This window comes from Bos javanicus, chromosome 9 (assembly GCF_032452875.1).
Source record: "Bos javanicus breed banteng chromosome 9, ARS-OSU_banteng_1.0, whole genome shotgun sequence".
NCBI classification, from domain to species: domain Eukaryota; kingdom Metazoa; phylum Chordata; class Mammalia; order Artiodactyla; family Bovidae; genus Bos; species Bos javanicus.
The window spans coordinates 75,361,672-75,374,388 of record NC_083876.1 but is presented as its reverse complement, the minus strand read 5'-3'; the positions used below and the strand labels follow the sequence as shown (position 1 = coordinate 75,374,388).

Genomic DNA, 12,717 nt, shown 5'->3' with positions numbered 1-12,717 from the left:
TTGAAAGTATTGTCTATGCAGTCTCTCAATTAACACTTCTTCACACCACTTATATATTTCATCATGGCTAAGATAATTACTGCCTGGAATTTAATAAGTTACATACAATATTGCAATACAAGCCTGTTGTGGCTTCTTTGCCCTTGAGGCAGGGGATGTTCTTCCTGCCACCTCACTTCTGTATTGTAATAAAGAGGTTCATCTCTATCAGGAGATTCAAACTTTCAGCAGCCTACACTTATGGTTTGACAAATAATTTTTTATTTACTCAATAAAATCACAGAACTGAGACACTTATTTCATTAACTCAAGAATTTAAGAAACTTCCTATTTCATGACATTCATAATCTAGTAGAAAATAATGATGAACAAAACAACATGTGAAACAAATCCATGCTTATTGGTGTATACAGAGATAAATTTATATGGAAAGTACAACTTGACAATGATTAATAATGACAGTAAAATATTTATAGAGTTTATGATGTACAAGACAGCTTAAAAATAGCTTTTAAAGTTTGAATTGTTACTGTCCTGAGTATTATCTAAGCCTATAGTATTTAGCATATGTAATAACAGTTAATATTTATTAATTACTTACAATATGACAAGCTGACAATGATAGGCTATGGTAGGCTAAGCACCTAATATATATTAACTTGTCGATAATGGTACTATTACTTTCCTGATTATTATCCCCATTTTACAGGTGAGAAAATCAAGGCACAAAGCTATTAAGTGGTAGAGGTATTGGGTTGACCAAACTTATGGAAAATATAGAAAGTAAACCAAAACTGTCTGGCTTAAAAGAACTTGTTCTTAATTATTTCAAAATATCATCTCTCTGGTGAATAATCATTATATATTTATTCATCAAATTTTATTGAATGAATCAATCTGTAATCTATCAATGAATGAGTTAACAAAACACCAAATACACAATGAAAAACAAATCAGGAGATCCAGAAGTCATTTAGTTGAGTTCATGTAAAGATATGCACCACAGAGTATTTAGATTAAAGAGCATATCTCTATTTTAAGGCTGGGACTACATGGTTTGGTTAATCTGTTGCTCACAAAAACAACCAAAAAAAAAAAAAATACCCACAATTTTCCTCATTTTGTATGTCTCAAACACAGAGAATGATAAAACCTTCTCCCCAAGATTACTTTCCTCACAAAGTGGGAGGAAAGCTGGTTGCCTCTCAATATTTGCTTCTCTTAGCAGAATGAATTTAGATTCTTGGCACTTATCCATAGTTATTTGAAACTCTTTAGCTGAATGCTATGAAGGAAAATAAAGCTTTCATCTTTGAGATTTGAAATCCTTTTTAATTAACATGACTACATATAGTCAGGGTACTAATTAGATTGGTATAAAACTGATGGCAATGCCAAAGAGCATAAGTATTGATACTTAATAGCATTGGATGAAAGAAACTAATGAGTCAAAATGATTCTCAGAGCTCAGCATATATAGAGCTATTAAAAAACTTATTCATGTAAATGAGGGGTTGATTACTTTAAGCCATCACTATGAAGTTTAGAACGATCCATTTATTTACATTTGGCTAACTTCTCATAGTTTTTGTAATAAATAAGGTATCTTTGTATTTAATTTAGGAAGTTTAATTTTCTACCTATCATTATTCCATTTGTACAATGGGGAGAAAAGTGGACCCATATAAACTTAAATTTTTCTGGGCATCTATGAAAAAAATTGTTTAACTTAAGGGTTTATTTTTATTAGGCATATAAGCCAGATGTTCCTGGCTGCTGATAAGCATTTCAAGTTATGTTTATTCACAGAAGTTTAATACCAGGAAGAACAATCAAGTGATTCTTGAGGTCGGAGTACTGAGTTAGTAATAGTCTTAAATGTAAATCTGTCAGTTTGTTTATTGGGAAATAAAAGATCTTAGAATACTTACATTAAAAATTAAAACATACAAGTAGACACATAAATAGATGTTAAAGAAACACTGATAAGAAAGCAAATACGGGAATAAAACTGTGCTTAGTGTCTTTAAGTAATCTCAAAACATACTTTCTAAGCACTTACTGGTGGCTCAGATGGTAAATAATGGCTCAGATGGTAAATAATCTGCTTACAATGCAGGAGACTGGATTCAGTCCCTGAGTCGGGAAGACTCCCTGGAGAAGTACACGGCAACCTATTCCAGTATTCTTGCCTGGACAATCCCCAAGGACAGAGGAGCCTGGAGGGCTACAGTCCATGGGGTTGCAAAGTCTGACACGAGTGACTAACATTCACTTGCAGTGCCTCCCTGTTATGGTTCTCTTTTTTCACTTTCACTGGCATCTTTTGTTATTGTTCAGTCGCTCAGTTGTGTCCGACTCTTTTGGACCCAATGGACTGCAGCACACCGTGCTTCCTTGTCCTTCACCTCCTCCTGGAGCTTGCTCAAACTCATGTCCATTGAGTCGGTGATACCATCCAACCATATTTAAGTGATCTCAAAACATACTTTCTAAGCACTTGCTAGCTTAATCCTTTACCAAAACCAATCTCTTCTTTTAGCCATTTCAATCAAGAAATGAAAAGTCTATTTTTATTTAAGATATTGATATTGTAACAAGCATTTATTAAATAACTAGATGATTCTCTAATGTTCTGAGAGGTTCAAAAAGCTGTTTAAAATTAACTATTAAATCACTGAACCAGCTTCTGACATGAAGAAACAATTCTGACAATTTTTTTCCCCATGAACTAGAGGCTTTGGCAATAGTAGAAATAACCTTACCCTCTAGGTACATGCTCACATTTTACTCTTCAGGTTTAAATAGTTTAAGTAATATGTGATTAAAATACAGATTATATACAGTATTCCTAAGCTCTGAAAATGAAGTTAATCTATTTAGAAAAGTAAGTCATACAGAAATCTCTTTAAAAGAAAGTAAACTACCAAAAAAATCATGATTAACATTTGACAGATATGTTTCCCCCAAACCTCTAAGCACACAGTGCATATAACAAGAATAATTTATTTCATAACATGCTTTCTACTGTCTACAAAATTTATTTTCTAATTGTTTTTACTGATTATAAAAATGCAGTTGGTTTTTTTTTATATTGATCTTATAGTCCTCATGTTAAACTAACCTGTAAATTCTTATAATTTGTCTATGGATTGTATAATTTTATTCATATAGAATTCAGTGAATTAAGACAACTTAAGCTTTTTCTTACAAATCTTTATACATTTTTTGTTTTTTGTTTTTCTTATACCATCTGTGACCTTAAGTTCAATGCTGAATGGAAATGATGATATTAGACATCATTTTCCTAATGGTAATTTTAAATGCTTCAAATATTTCATATCTAGGAAAATATGTGCTATTTTTAAAAATTACATGTAGATGCTGAATTTTATCAAATGGGTTTCTCTGCATCTATGGAAATTATCATATTGTTGATCATATTGTTTTTCTCCTTCAATCTTTTATTGTGAATAGGTGTTCTTATGGTAAATTCATTTGCATTTTGGTGATATTTGCTAAGCAATCAGAGTCAATTATCGTTTAGAGTTGGGCATTCTTAAAGTTAACACAAACTGTTTCAAGATTTGTTATTGCCTAGAGATGGTCAGAATTTTTTGAAGAGTTTTGCCATTATTCACTATATAGAAGTAATATGAATTACATAAACAAGAAAATATATAAGAAAATATAACAAGTATGCTTTTATGCAAAGAATTCTTGCCACTTATCTGGAAATAAGAAAACAAATAGAAAAATGGACTAAGATGCAAAAAGGCAATTACAGAAGAAAAAATTCAAATTGCTTACAAATATATAGTGTGTGCATGTGTGCCAAGTTGCTTCAGTTGGGTCCAACTCTTTGCAACCCTGTGGACTGTAGCCTGCCAGGCTCTTCTGTCCATGGGATTCTCCGTGCAACAACACTAAAGTGGGTTGCCATGCCCTCCTCCAGGGGATCTTCCTGACCCAAGGATCAAACTTGCATCTTCTGGGGCTCCTGCACTGCAGGCAGATTCTTTACCACTGAGCTACCGGGAAACCCAACAATACATAGACAGATATTTAAATCCATAAATGATCAGATAAACACATGTTAAAACAGTAGTGAGAAGTGTCTTCATACATATCAGATTAGCAAACATTGAACATTTTTATTTATTTTTTTTATTTTATTTTTTTTAATTTTTTAAAATTTATTTTATTTTTAAACTTTACATAATTGTATTAGTTTTGTCAAATACCAAAATGAATCCGCCACAGGTATACATGTGTTCCCCATCCTGAACCCTCCTCCCTCCTCCCTCCCCATACCATCCCTCTGGGTCGTCCCAGTGCACTAGCCCCAAGCATCCAGCACCGTGCATCAAACCTGGACTGGCAACTCGTTTCTTACATGATATTTTACATGTTTCAATGTCATTCTCCCAAATCTTCCCACCCTCTCCCTCTCCCACAGAGTCCAAAAGACTGTTCTACACAACAGTGTCTCTTTTGCTGTCTCGTACACAGGGTTATTGTTACCATCTTTCTAAATTCCATATATATGCGTTAGTATACTGTATTGATGTTTTTCTTTCTGGCTTACTTCACTCTGTATAATAGGCTCCAGTTTCATCCACCTCATTAGAACTGATTCAAATGTATTCTTTTTAATGGCTGAGTAATACTCCATTGTGTATATGTACCACAGCTTTCTTATCCATTCATCTGCTGATGGACATCTAGGTTGCTTCCATGTCCTGGCTATTATAAACAGTGCTGTGATGAACATTGGGGTACACGTGTCTCTTTCCCTTCTGGTTTTCTCAGTGTGTATGCCTAGCAGTGGGATTGCTGGATCATAAGGCAGTTCTATTTCCAGTTTTTTAAGGAATCTCCACACTGTTCTCCATAGTGGCTGTACTAGTTTGCATTCCCACCAACAGTGTAAGAGAGTTCCCTTTTCTCCACACCCTCTCCAGCATTTATTATTTGTAGACTTTTGGATCGAAGCCATTCTGACTGGTGTGAAATGGTACCTCATAGTGGTTTTGATTTGCATTTCTCTGATAATGAGTGATGTTGAGCATCTTTTCATGTGTTTGTTAGCCATCTGTATGTCTTCTTTGGAGAAATGTCTATTTAGTTCTTTGGCCCCTTTTTTGATTGGGTCATTTATTTTTCTGGAGTTGAGCTGTAGGAGTTGCTTGTATATTTTTGAGATTAGTTGTTTGTCAGTTGCTTCATTTGCTATTATTTTCTCCCATTCTGAAGGCTGTCTTTTCACCTTGCTGATAGTTTCCTTTGATGTGCAGAAGCTTTTAAGGTTAATTAGGTCCCATTTGTTTATTTTTGCTTTTATTTCCAATATTCTGGGAGGTGGGTCATAGAGGATCCTGCTGTGATGTATGTCAGAGAGTGTTTTGCCTATGTTCTCCTCTAGGAGTTTTATTGAACATTTTTAAATACCAAATAGGTCATGTAGGAAAACAGAAATCCTATGTTCTGCTAATGGGACCACTGAACACTTACTTATCTGTGCCCTAGAACTTCTGCCCTTGATCCATAATCCAGAGAAATTATTACTCAAGATCATAAATTTCTCATACCAAGATGTTTCTTGGCCTTGTTTGTGATAGCAGAAATTTGGAGGCAACCTACTTGTCTACCTCTAGAGGAATAGACAAATAAAATGTGGTCCATACAGGTCACGGAATACTACACAGCTGTTAGAAGCAATCTAGATGCATGCCCTGCAACATAGGTAGATTTCTAACAAAAAGTACTCAGGAATAAAAGTAAGAAACAGAATGAGGTCTACAGCCCAGTGTATTTAGGTAAATAAAAACAATCAAAAGAATAACACTACATATTTTACAAAGATATACACAAATTCAAGGTTATAGATCAAACACCTTAGCATGATTTCCTGTGGGGGGAGGTGAATGGAAGCAGAAAATGGGATTAAAAGAATAAGCAAGTAAAATGTGAAGGGAGCCCTACAGCAATAATAGTGGGACTTGAATAGAAGAGTATGAGGAATTCAACCCCTTACACTTGAGAGGGATGTGTGGTAAACTAACTAATGTGCATTAATGCAAAGGGTTATGAAAGGTTCCTTGCTCATTTCTGTCATTGACTTTGTCTGTGATCTGATACATTTTCCTTACAGACGTGATTACAGTAGAGGGCTTAATAAACTGGGCTCAGGCATGACTCAGTCCTTAGTTCAAGTTCTTCCTCCACATAACTATTAACTGCATTCTTTAGGGCAAATTACTTTCTTAGACTTCTAGTCAACTTTTTCATCTATAATCTGGTGCCAATGGTACTATAGAGTTTTCTTAACGTTGCATGAGAGATCAGCTACATAAAGTACTTAGTGTAGCGTCTGGCACGAATAATTGTCCAACAGATGGTAGCAGTAGTTGTTATCCTCATTCTAGAAACTTTGGTAACTTTACTCACTTGATTTGTGTGATTTGTGTCCTTTAAAAATTCATTTTAATCAATCAGATCAGTTCAGTTCAGTTCAGTCGCTCAGTCGTGTCCGACTCTTTGCGACCCCATGAATTGCAGCACGCCAGGCCTCCCTGTCCATCACCAACTCCTGGAGTTCACTCAGACTCACGTCCATCGAGTCAGTGATGCCATCCAGCCATCTAATCCTCTGTTGTTCCCTTCTCCTCCTGCCCCCAATCCCTCCCAGCATCAGAGTCTTTCCCAATGAGTCAACTCTTCGCATGAGGTGGCCAAAGTATTGGAGTTTCAGCTTCAGCATCAGTCCCTCCAAAGAAATTCCAGGGCTGATCTCCTTCAGAATGGACTGGTTGGATCTCCTTGCAGTCCAAGGGACTCTCAAGAGTCTTCTCCAACACCACAGTTCAAAAGCATCAATTCTTCGGCACTCAGCCTTCTTCACAGTCCAACTCTCACATCCATACATGACCACTGGAAGAACCATAGCATTGACTAGACGGACCTTTGTTGGCAAAGTAATGTCTCTGCTTTTGAATATGCTATCTAGGTTGGTCATAACTTTCCTTCCAAGGAGTAAGCGTCTTAATTTCATGGCTGCAGTCACCATCTGCAGTGATTTTAATCAATAACTGGGATGAAAGAGTGATGCCATCCTTATTAAACTGGGAGGCCACAGAAGTCAAGAGGGCAGAGCCAGATGGAAACCCACAAATTGAAATGAACTGATGTTTCCCTGGCTGGTCACTGAGATGGAGTCAGTTGCTTGGCAAAGCATCCAAAGATCCTGCCTACTGTATTCTCTGAGGCGTGTGATGGAGAGGTTAGAATTTGGAAACTGACTAAATGAAAATGCATTCATATGGTACAAGCACATGAAGATTTTGTATAAGGAATATGTACTTGTTTTGTGGGACTTTTTTTTCCTTTTACTGTTGGTAGTTAAAACTCTGAAGCAAAGGAAAATGGGTGGACCAAACTATGGGGAAGAGGAGGAATCGTTGCACACAGTATTAGGAAAGACACAATATACAGGAATTCATCATCACTGGAAAGAAGTTGTTTTTGCCACGTGTGGATAGCAAGTAGACATTTAGGACAAACAAAGACTCAGTCCTATATGTTCAATGACTTGGGGATTTGATGGTATAAATGGTGTTAACTTTAACCTAATTGAAACATTTCTCTTGGGAAGCTGTGCTTCTCACAGGAATATATTGTATGATATGAGGTAAGCTATTTCTCTGAAAAAGATCATCTTGGATATGAGAACCAATACAACCTGCTGAAGCCCTATGGAATCATTCATTCTTACTGCAGCAAATGAAGATGATGACTTATATACTTTTAATATGTATGCTCTGGACAGTCCTGTAATGGTACATATGGTTCATGTATCTGTGGGGCTTGATGTGGATTACGCTACCACTGGGAAATCATTTGTGTCTGCTAGTTTTGATAAATCCATATGAACCTTACCTGTGGACAAAAGTCTGTCTCACACAGAGAATGCAACATGTTATCTGTGGGACTTCCCTGGTTAAGATGCTGCACTTCCAGTGCAGGAGATGTGGGTTTGATCCCTGGTCAGGGAATTAAGATCCCATATACAGCAAGGTGGGGCCCAAAACAAAACAAAAAACCATGTTATCTGTGTAAAATGCACTTCTGACAGCAAGAACTGTACATCGTGTATGGATATAATGAAATAAACATTCATCTATGAAAAACTAATGCTTCTGAAAAGTTGGGTGTGCTTACACCTTGAGAAAATACAGCTGCAGATTATAACCAGAAATTAACGGAGAAATTTCAACATCATCTTCATATGAAATGTATCCCTTGTCACTGACATCTACCAAAACCTATTTACAGTCAGATTTAGGAACAGCATATCATGAAAGAAGCTTGTCGATGAAAGGAACTGAATCGTATCAAACATAGAAAGCCTGCGTCTATGCAGCTTGTGTCAGAGAAAAAAGGACACCGTGGCAGTAGTGAAATAATATTTGGTATTCCAACCGATATTGATGTGTAATTATTTGCTATGTGTTGATTTGTGAACTCTACAAATAAAACTAATGGCTCTAGTAAAAAAAAAAATGAAATAAACTTAATTGATGTTACCAAGATAATAAATAACAGGGATTAACATAAAATTGAATAGCATGGCAAATCCAGAGTGATGAGAGCTGAATAAAAGCCACATGTAAAAGACCCCAAGGATTTTCAGCCAATATGAATCCACAGAGCAATGATGCTGTTGAATAAGTCAACATGATCTCGGATCACGTCGGTAGAACTGGACCAGACGTGGTCCAGAGTCCGGGAGGGTCTCGCTCCGGGTGCATATGTCATATACTCCTGGAGACAGTTCTCAGTTCTGGGGATCAGACTTTGAGAAGAAGGAGAACTAACCAAAGAATATTTGGAAGAGAGTGAGTGGAGAAGGCAGAGGACTAGAAACCACCAGATGCAGAACCACTGAAAACACTGAAGGGACTGTGCTGAGAGAAGGAAGTTCCTGGGTAGGAAACCTAAAGCTGTCCTCAAAATTATTTAGATGTTAGGCCTGCCTCCTCGGACCAGCTGCCTGCAATCAGTAAAGGGGTGTTTCATAGGGAAGATCTCAGCAAACATAAGCACTGCGTTTCTGCTAGCCAGAACTGACTGAAAAGGGGAGGGCAGACTTGGAGGATGTGGAACCCATTTGTGGAGGCACTTACACAGAATCCAACGATTCCTTCATCTGGGAATGTCATCCAGGAGACTCTCGGACAGATAGAGGATCACACTGAAAAACTCCAAAGCCTTCCATGTCTCTTTTCTGAGACTCAAATACTCATTTTCAAGTACTTATCACCTGCTGGGACCCAGAAACCCTCAAGGGGGAATATGATTCTGAGATTGCCATCTTGATCAGCCTGAGGTTTTGATATAGATTTTTAGGAATACAAGTGTTTCATGAGCCGTGAATTCTTGAATAGTTTTCAACTGCTCTCATCTTAAGTATATTTTTTTAATTTTTATTAAAATATAGTTGATTTACAATTGTTGTGTAAGTTTCAGATGTATAGCAAAGTGATTCAGTCATACATATATATTATGCATATATATATAAGATATATATATAAGTATATATATTCTTCAGAATAACTTTATACTTCCCACTAAATTAAGCCAATCACCTTTCTCTCAAAAATTTCAGCTTTTTCTACTAGTGGTTAGCATTTGTTCTATCAACTTATGGAAGGTGTCAGGTTAAATAACTTAGTGGTTTGCTTTCACTAAGCAATAACTTCTGTGAGGTTATCAGCTACAGTGACACTTCAGAACTATTGAAGATCAAGTGATTGTTATTTCTAGTTTCTAAAACTCCTCCGTCTCCATTGCCAACTATGTTTCCACACAGGAGAGGGAGGCAAGATTATTTCAGGAAACCATAACCACTTGCTTTTATGCCTTGATCCGAAATCTTTCTTTGGAGAGTTGTTTGGTAGCTGAGTTGAATAGGCCATGTGTGACAGATATTAGAAGAACTGGCCTCAGGGAGCAAGTGTGCTTTCTACGCTAGTTGATGGTTTGTACAGTAATCTTGGGGGCTGAGAAAATAAGCAATCTGAGAGCAGGAACCTTAGCTTCTACATCTTTGTATCCCTCCCAGCTCACAGCACAGCCCCTGGTGCATAGTAGGCAGACAATATGTTTACTGCCGGAATGAATGAATTAGTGAATACGACTAAATGAATGGATGGATAATGTGGACAGATGGCACCGAGCAAGAATCTGCTTGAGGCTTTCAGTTAGGCATGTTGGAGTTCAGCTCCAGTTGCTGAGCTAAATTTCTGCCCCTCATCTGACCAACTCCCCTTCATGGAGCTTGACAATCGTGGAGCCTGTGGGTAGAATGTATTCTGGGGGAGATGAGAGCTGCCTGATATGAGAGATGATATCAGAGATTAGTTAACCGTATGGGCTTTGTCCCGGGGGAGGTGTGTGAAATGAATCAGATTAAACAAAATTGATAATGTGAATGCTTAATCAAACAGACAAAGGTAGTCTGCGCAGCTAATTAGGGGCAAATAGAGCGTCCCTCTTGTACCTCATTTAACTGACAAATTGTGCAGACAGTTTTAATGGGAGTCTGTTTAGCAAAGAGAAGGCTGTATAGTTGACAGCTTGGCAAAATGTGGTTTCTGTAACACCACATGATGCTTATGGAAATTAGCCTGGTGCAGCTGAGCTCGGAGCAGTCCTGGGATGTGCAAATCACGCAAAACGGACCTTGCACACACTGCTTGCCGTGGCATTCTTAAAGACAAAGCACTCATTTTTAGTATTTTCAAAAGTCAAAGGGTTTGGACTCTGAACGTTCAGTGAAATCTTGCCATTGCCCTAACCAATGCAGAAGCTGAAAAGTAATGTGAGAGAAACTTCCTATTTAGAGAAGTTTCATTCAGACAAATGACAAGCTGTGACCTTTTGCCTGTGGAAGCACTGACTTCAGGTAAGCCAGGCGACTTCAGGAGATCAGCGTGACCCACAGCTAAAGATAACTTCATCTATGGAAGCTCCAACAGGTTAAGATAAATCGTCCCAGAATTTCCCAGCATGTTTACAGGCTCAAATGGCACCTCAACTTCTCACTCCTTCAAACCTCAACAAACCTGGTTCCCTTCTCCTTTTCCAAATTAAGCAACTTCTTCCTCTGATATTTTTACATCTTTGGACTTGTCATGTTGTTGAAGATTGTGGGAGAATTTCTGGGAGCAAGTGTTCTTTTGCGAGAAGCATGCTGGTTTCCCAGGTTTGCGGGGTATCAGCTCTCAGGAGTTCATCCAGAAGGAGATTGTTGTGAACAGAGTCATTTGCTTGCTTCAAGGAGAATTGGGGGAAAGAATACAACTAGGGTTGGTGTGGAGACAGAGGGGGCTGGTTCTCAGAGGCTCTATCTGTGGAGCTGGCATGCCAGGGATGAACAGAGTCACCAGGGTTCTTAGCCTATGTGCCAGCCCCAGGATGTCATTGTCTGAGGGCAAGACCTGGAACCAGGCATTGAATTCACAATGTGAGGAAGAGCTTCCCTGCCTTGCGTACCCATGCGTGGCTCACAGTGTCCAGCCCACTAAAGGGAATACGGCCATGCATGAGGAGTAATCGTTTAATGAAGTGATTTTTGTGAATCACTCCACCAGCCAGACATGGTCCCTTCCGGAAAATGAACAGTTTTGCATAAAATGGCCCATTAGTGTCAATGGAGAGGGTCTGACCTCCTTCGGCTGCTCTGCAAGCCTAGTCAAGTGGAACAACCAGGGCTGCACTTGGACTGGAAGACGATGTCTCTACCCCAGGAGACTTTGCTTGACATCACGATGCGTTAAATGGGAAAAACAAGAATAATTCCCCTTTCAGTGGGCAAAGCATAATTTTAGCAAAGTTGGAGACTTTGCTAAAAGTCTTTAACAGTTAAAGACTGTTGAGACTGTTAAAAGTACTTAAACAGTTTAATATACACCTGATTCTTTAAAATTATGGCAGATAACTTATTTATTAAAACAGAATATTTTAAACCAGCAGGATGTCATCATACCAAAGTGACATCACTCACACTTTCAAAACTCTACTGATGCTAACGTGAATCAAATTTGTTTTTCACTTTTTGCTGTGAAGTTTGGCTTTTCTTTCTCTTTTTCCTTGGAATTAAATTCTTTTTTCCCAAGTTTTGCAGATTTAATATGTTTTTCTTTTATGTTAGTACCCTGTGAAATATAAGTGCAAAAGAGTGAATATGGTGAGAACCCGTGTCACCACCACATGAGTTAAGATATGGAACATTGACACTGATTAACAATATTTTTTAAAATTTATTTTTTAATTGATGGAAAGTTGCTTTACAGTTTTTTTTTGTTGGTTTATGCCATACAACAATGTGAATCAGTCATAATTATATGTATATATATATATATATATATATATATATATATACATCCTTTCTGTCCCTCCCCTTCCCCCATTCCACTTCTCTAGGTCATTACACAGTGCCAGGCTGGGCTCTCTTGTGTTATTTAGCAGCTTCCCACTGTCTATTTTACACATGATAGTCTATATGTTGGAGTAGGAAACGGCAATCCACTTCAGTATTCTTGCCTGAAAACTTCCATGGACAGAGGAGCCTGGTGGGCTACCCTCCGTGGGGTCACATGACTGAGAGTCGGACACGACTGAGTGGCTGAGCACAGTGTACATGTGTCAACGCTA

The 12,717-nt window shown here is 37.8% G+C and overlaps 1 pseudogene; it reads left to right on the top strand.

Annotated features, from left to right (window-relative positions):
- Positions 1-7,195: 7,195 nt before the first annotated feature.
- Positions 7,196-8,497, top strand: LOC133254370 (DDB1- and CUL4-associated factor 13-like; annotated as a pseudogene).
- The last annotated feature ends 4,220 nt before the right edge of the window (positions 8,498-12,717 follow it).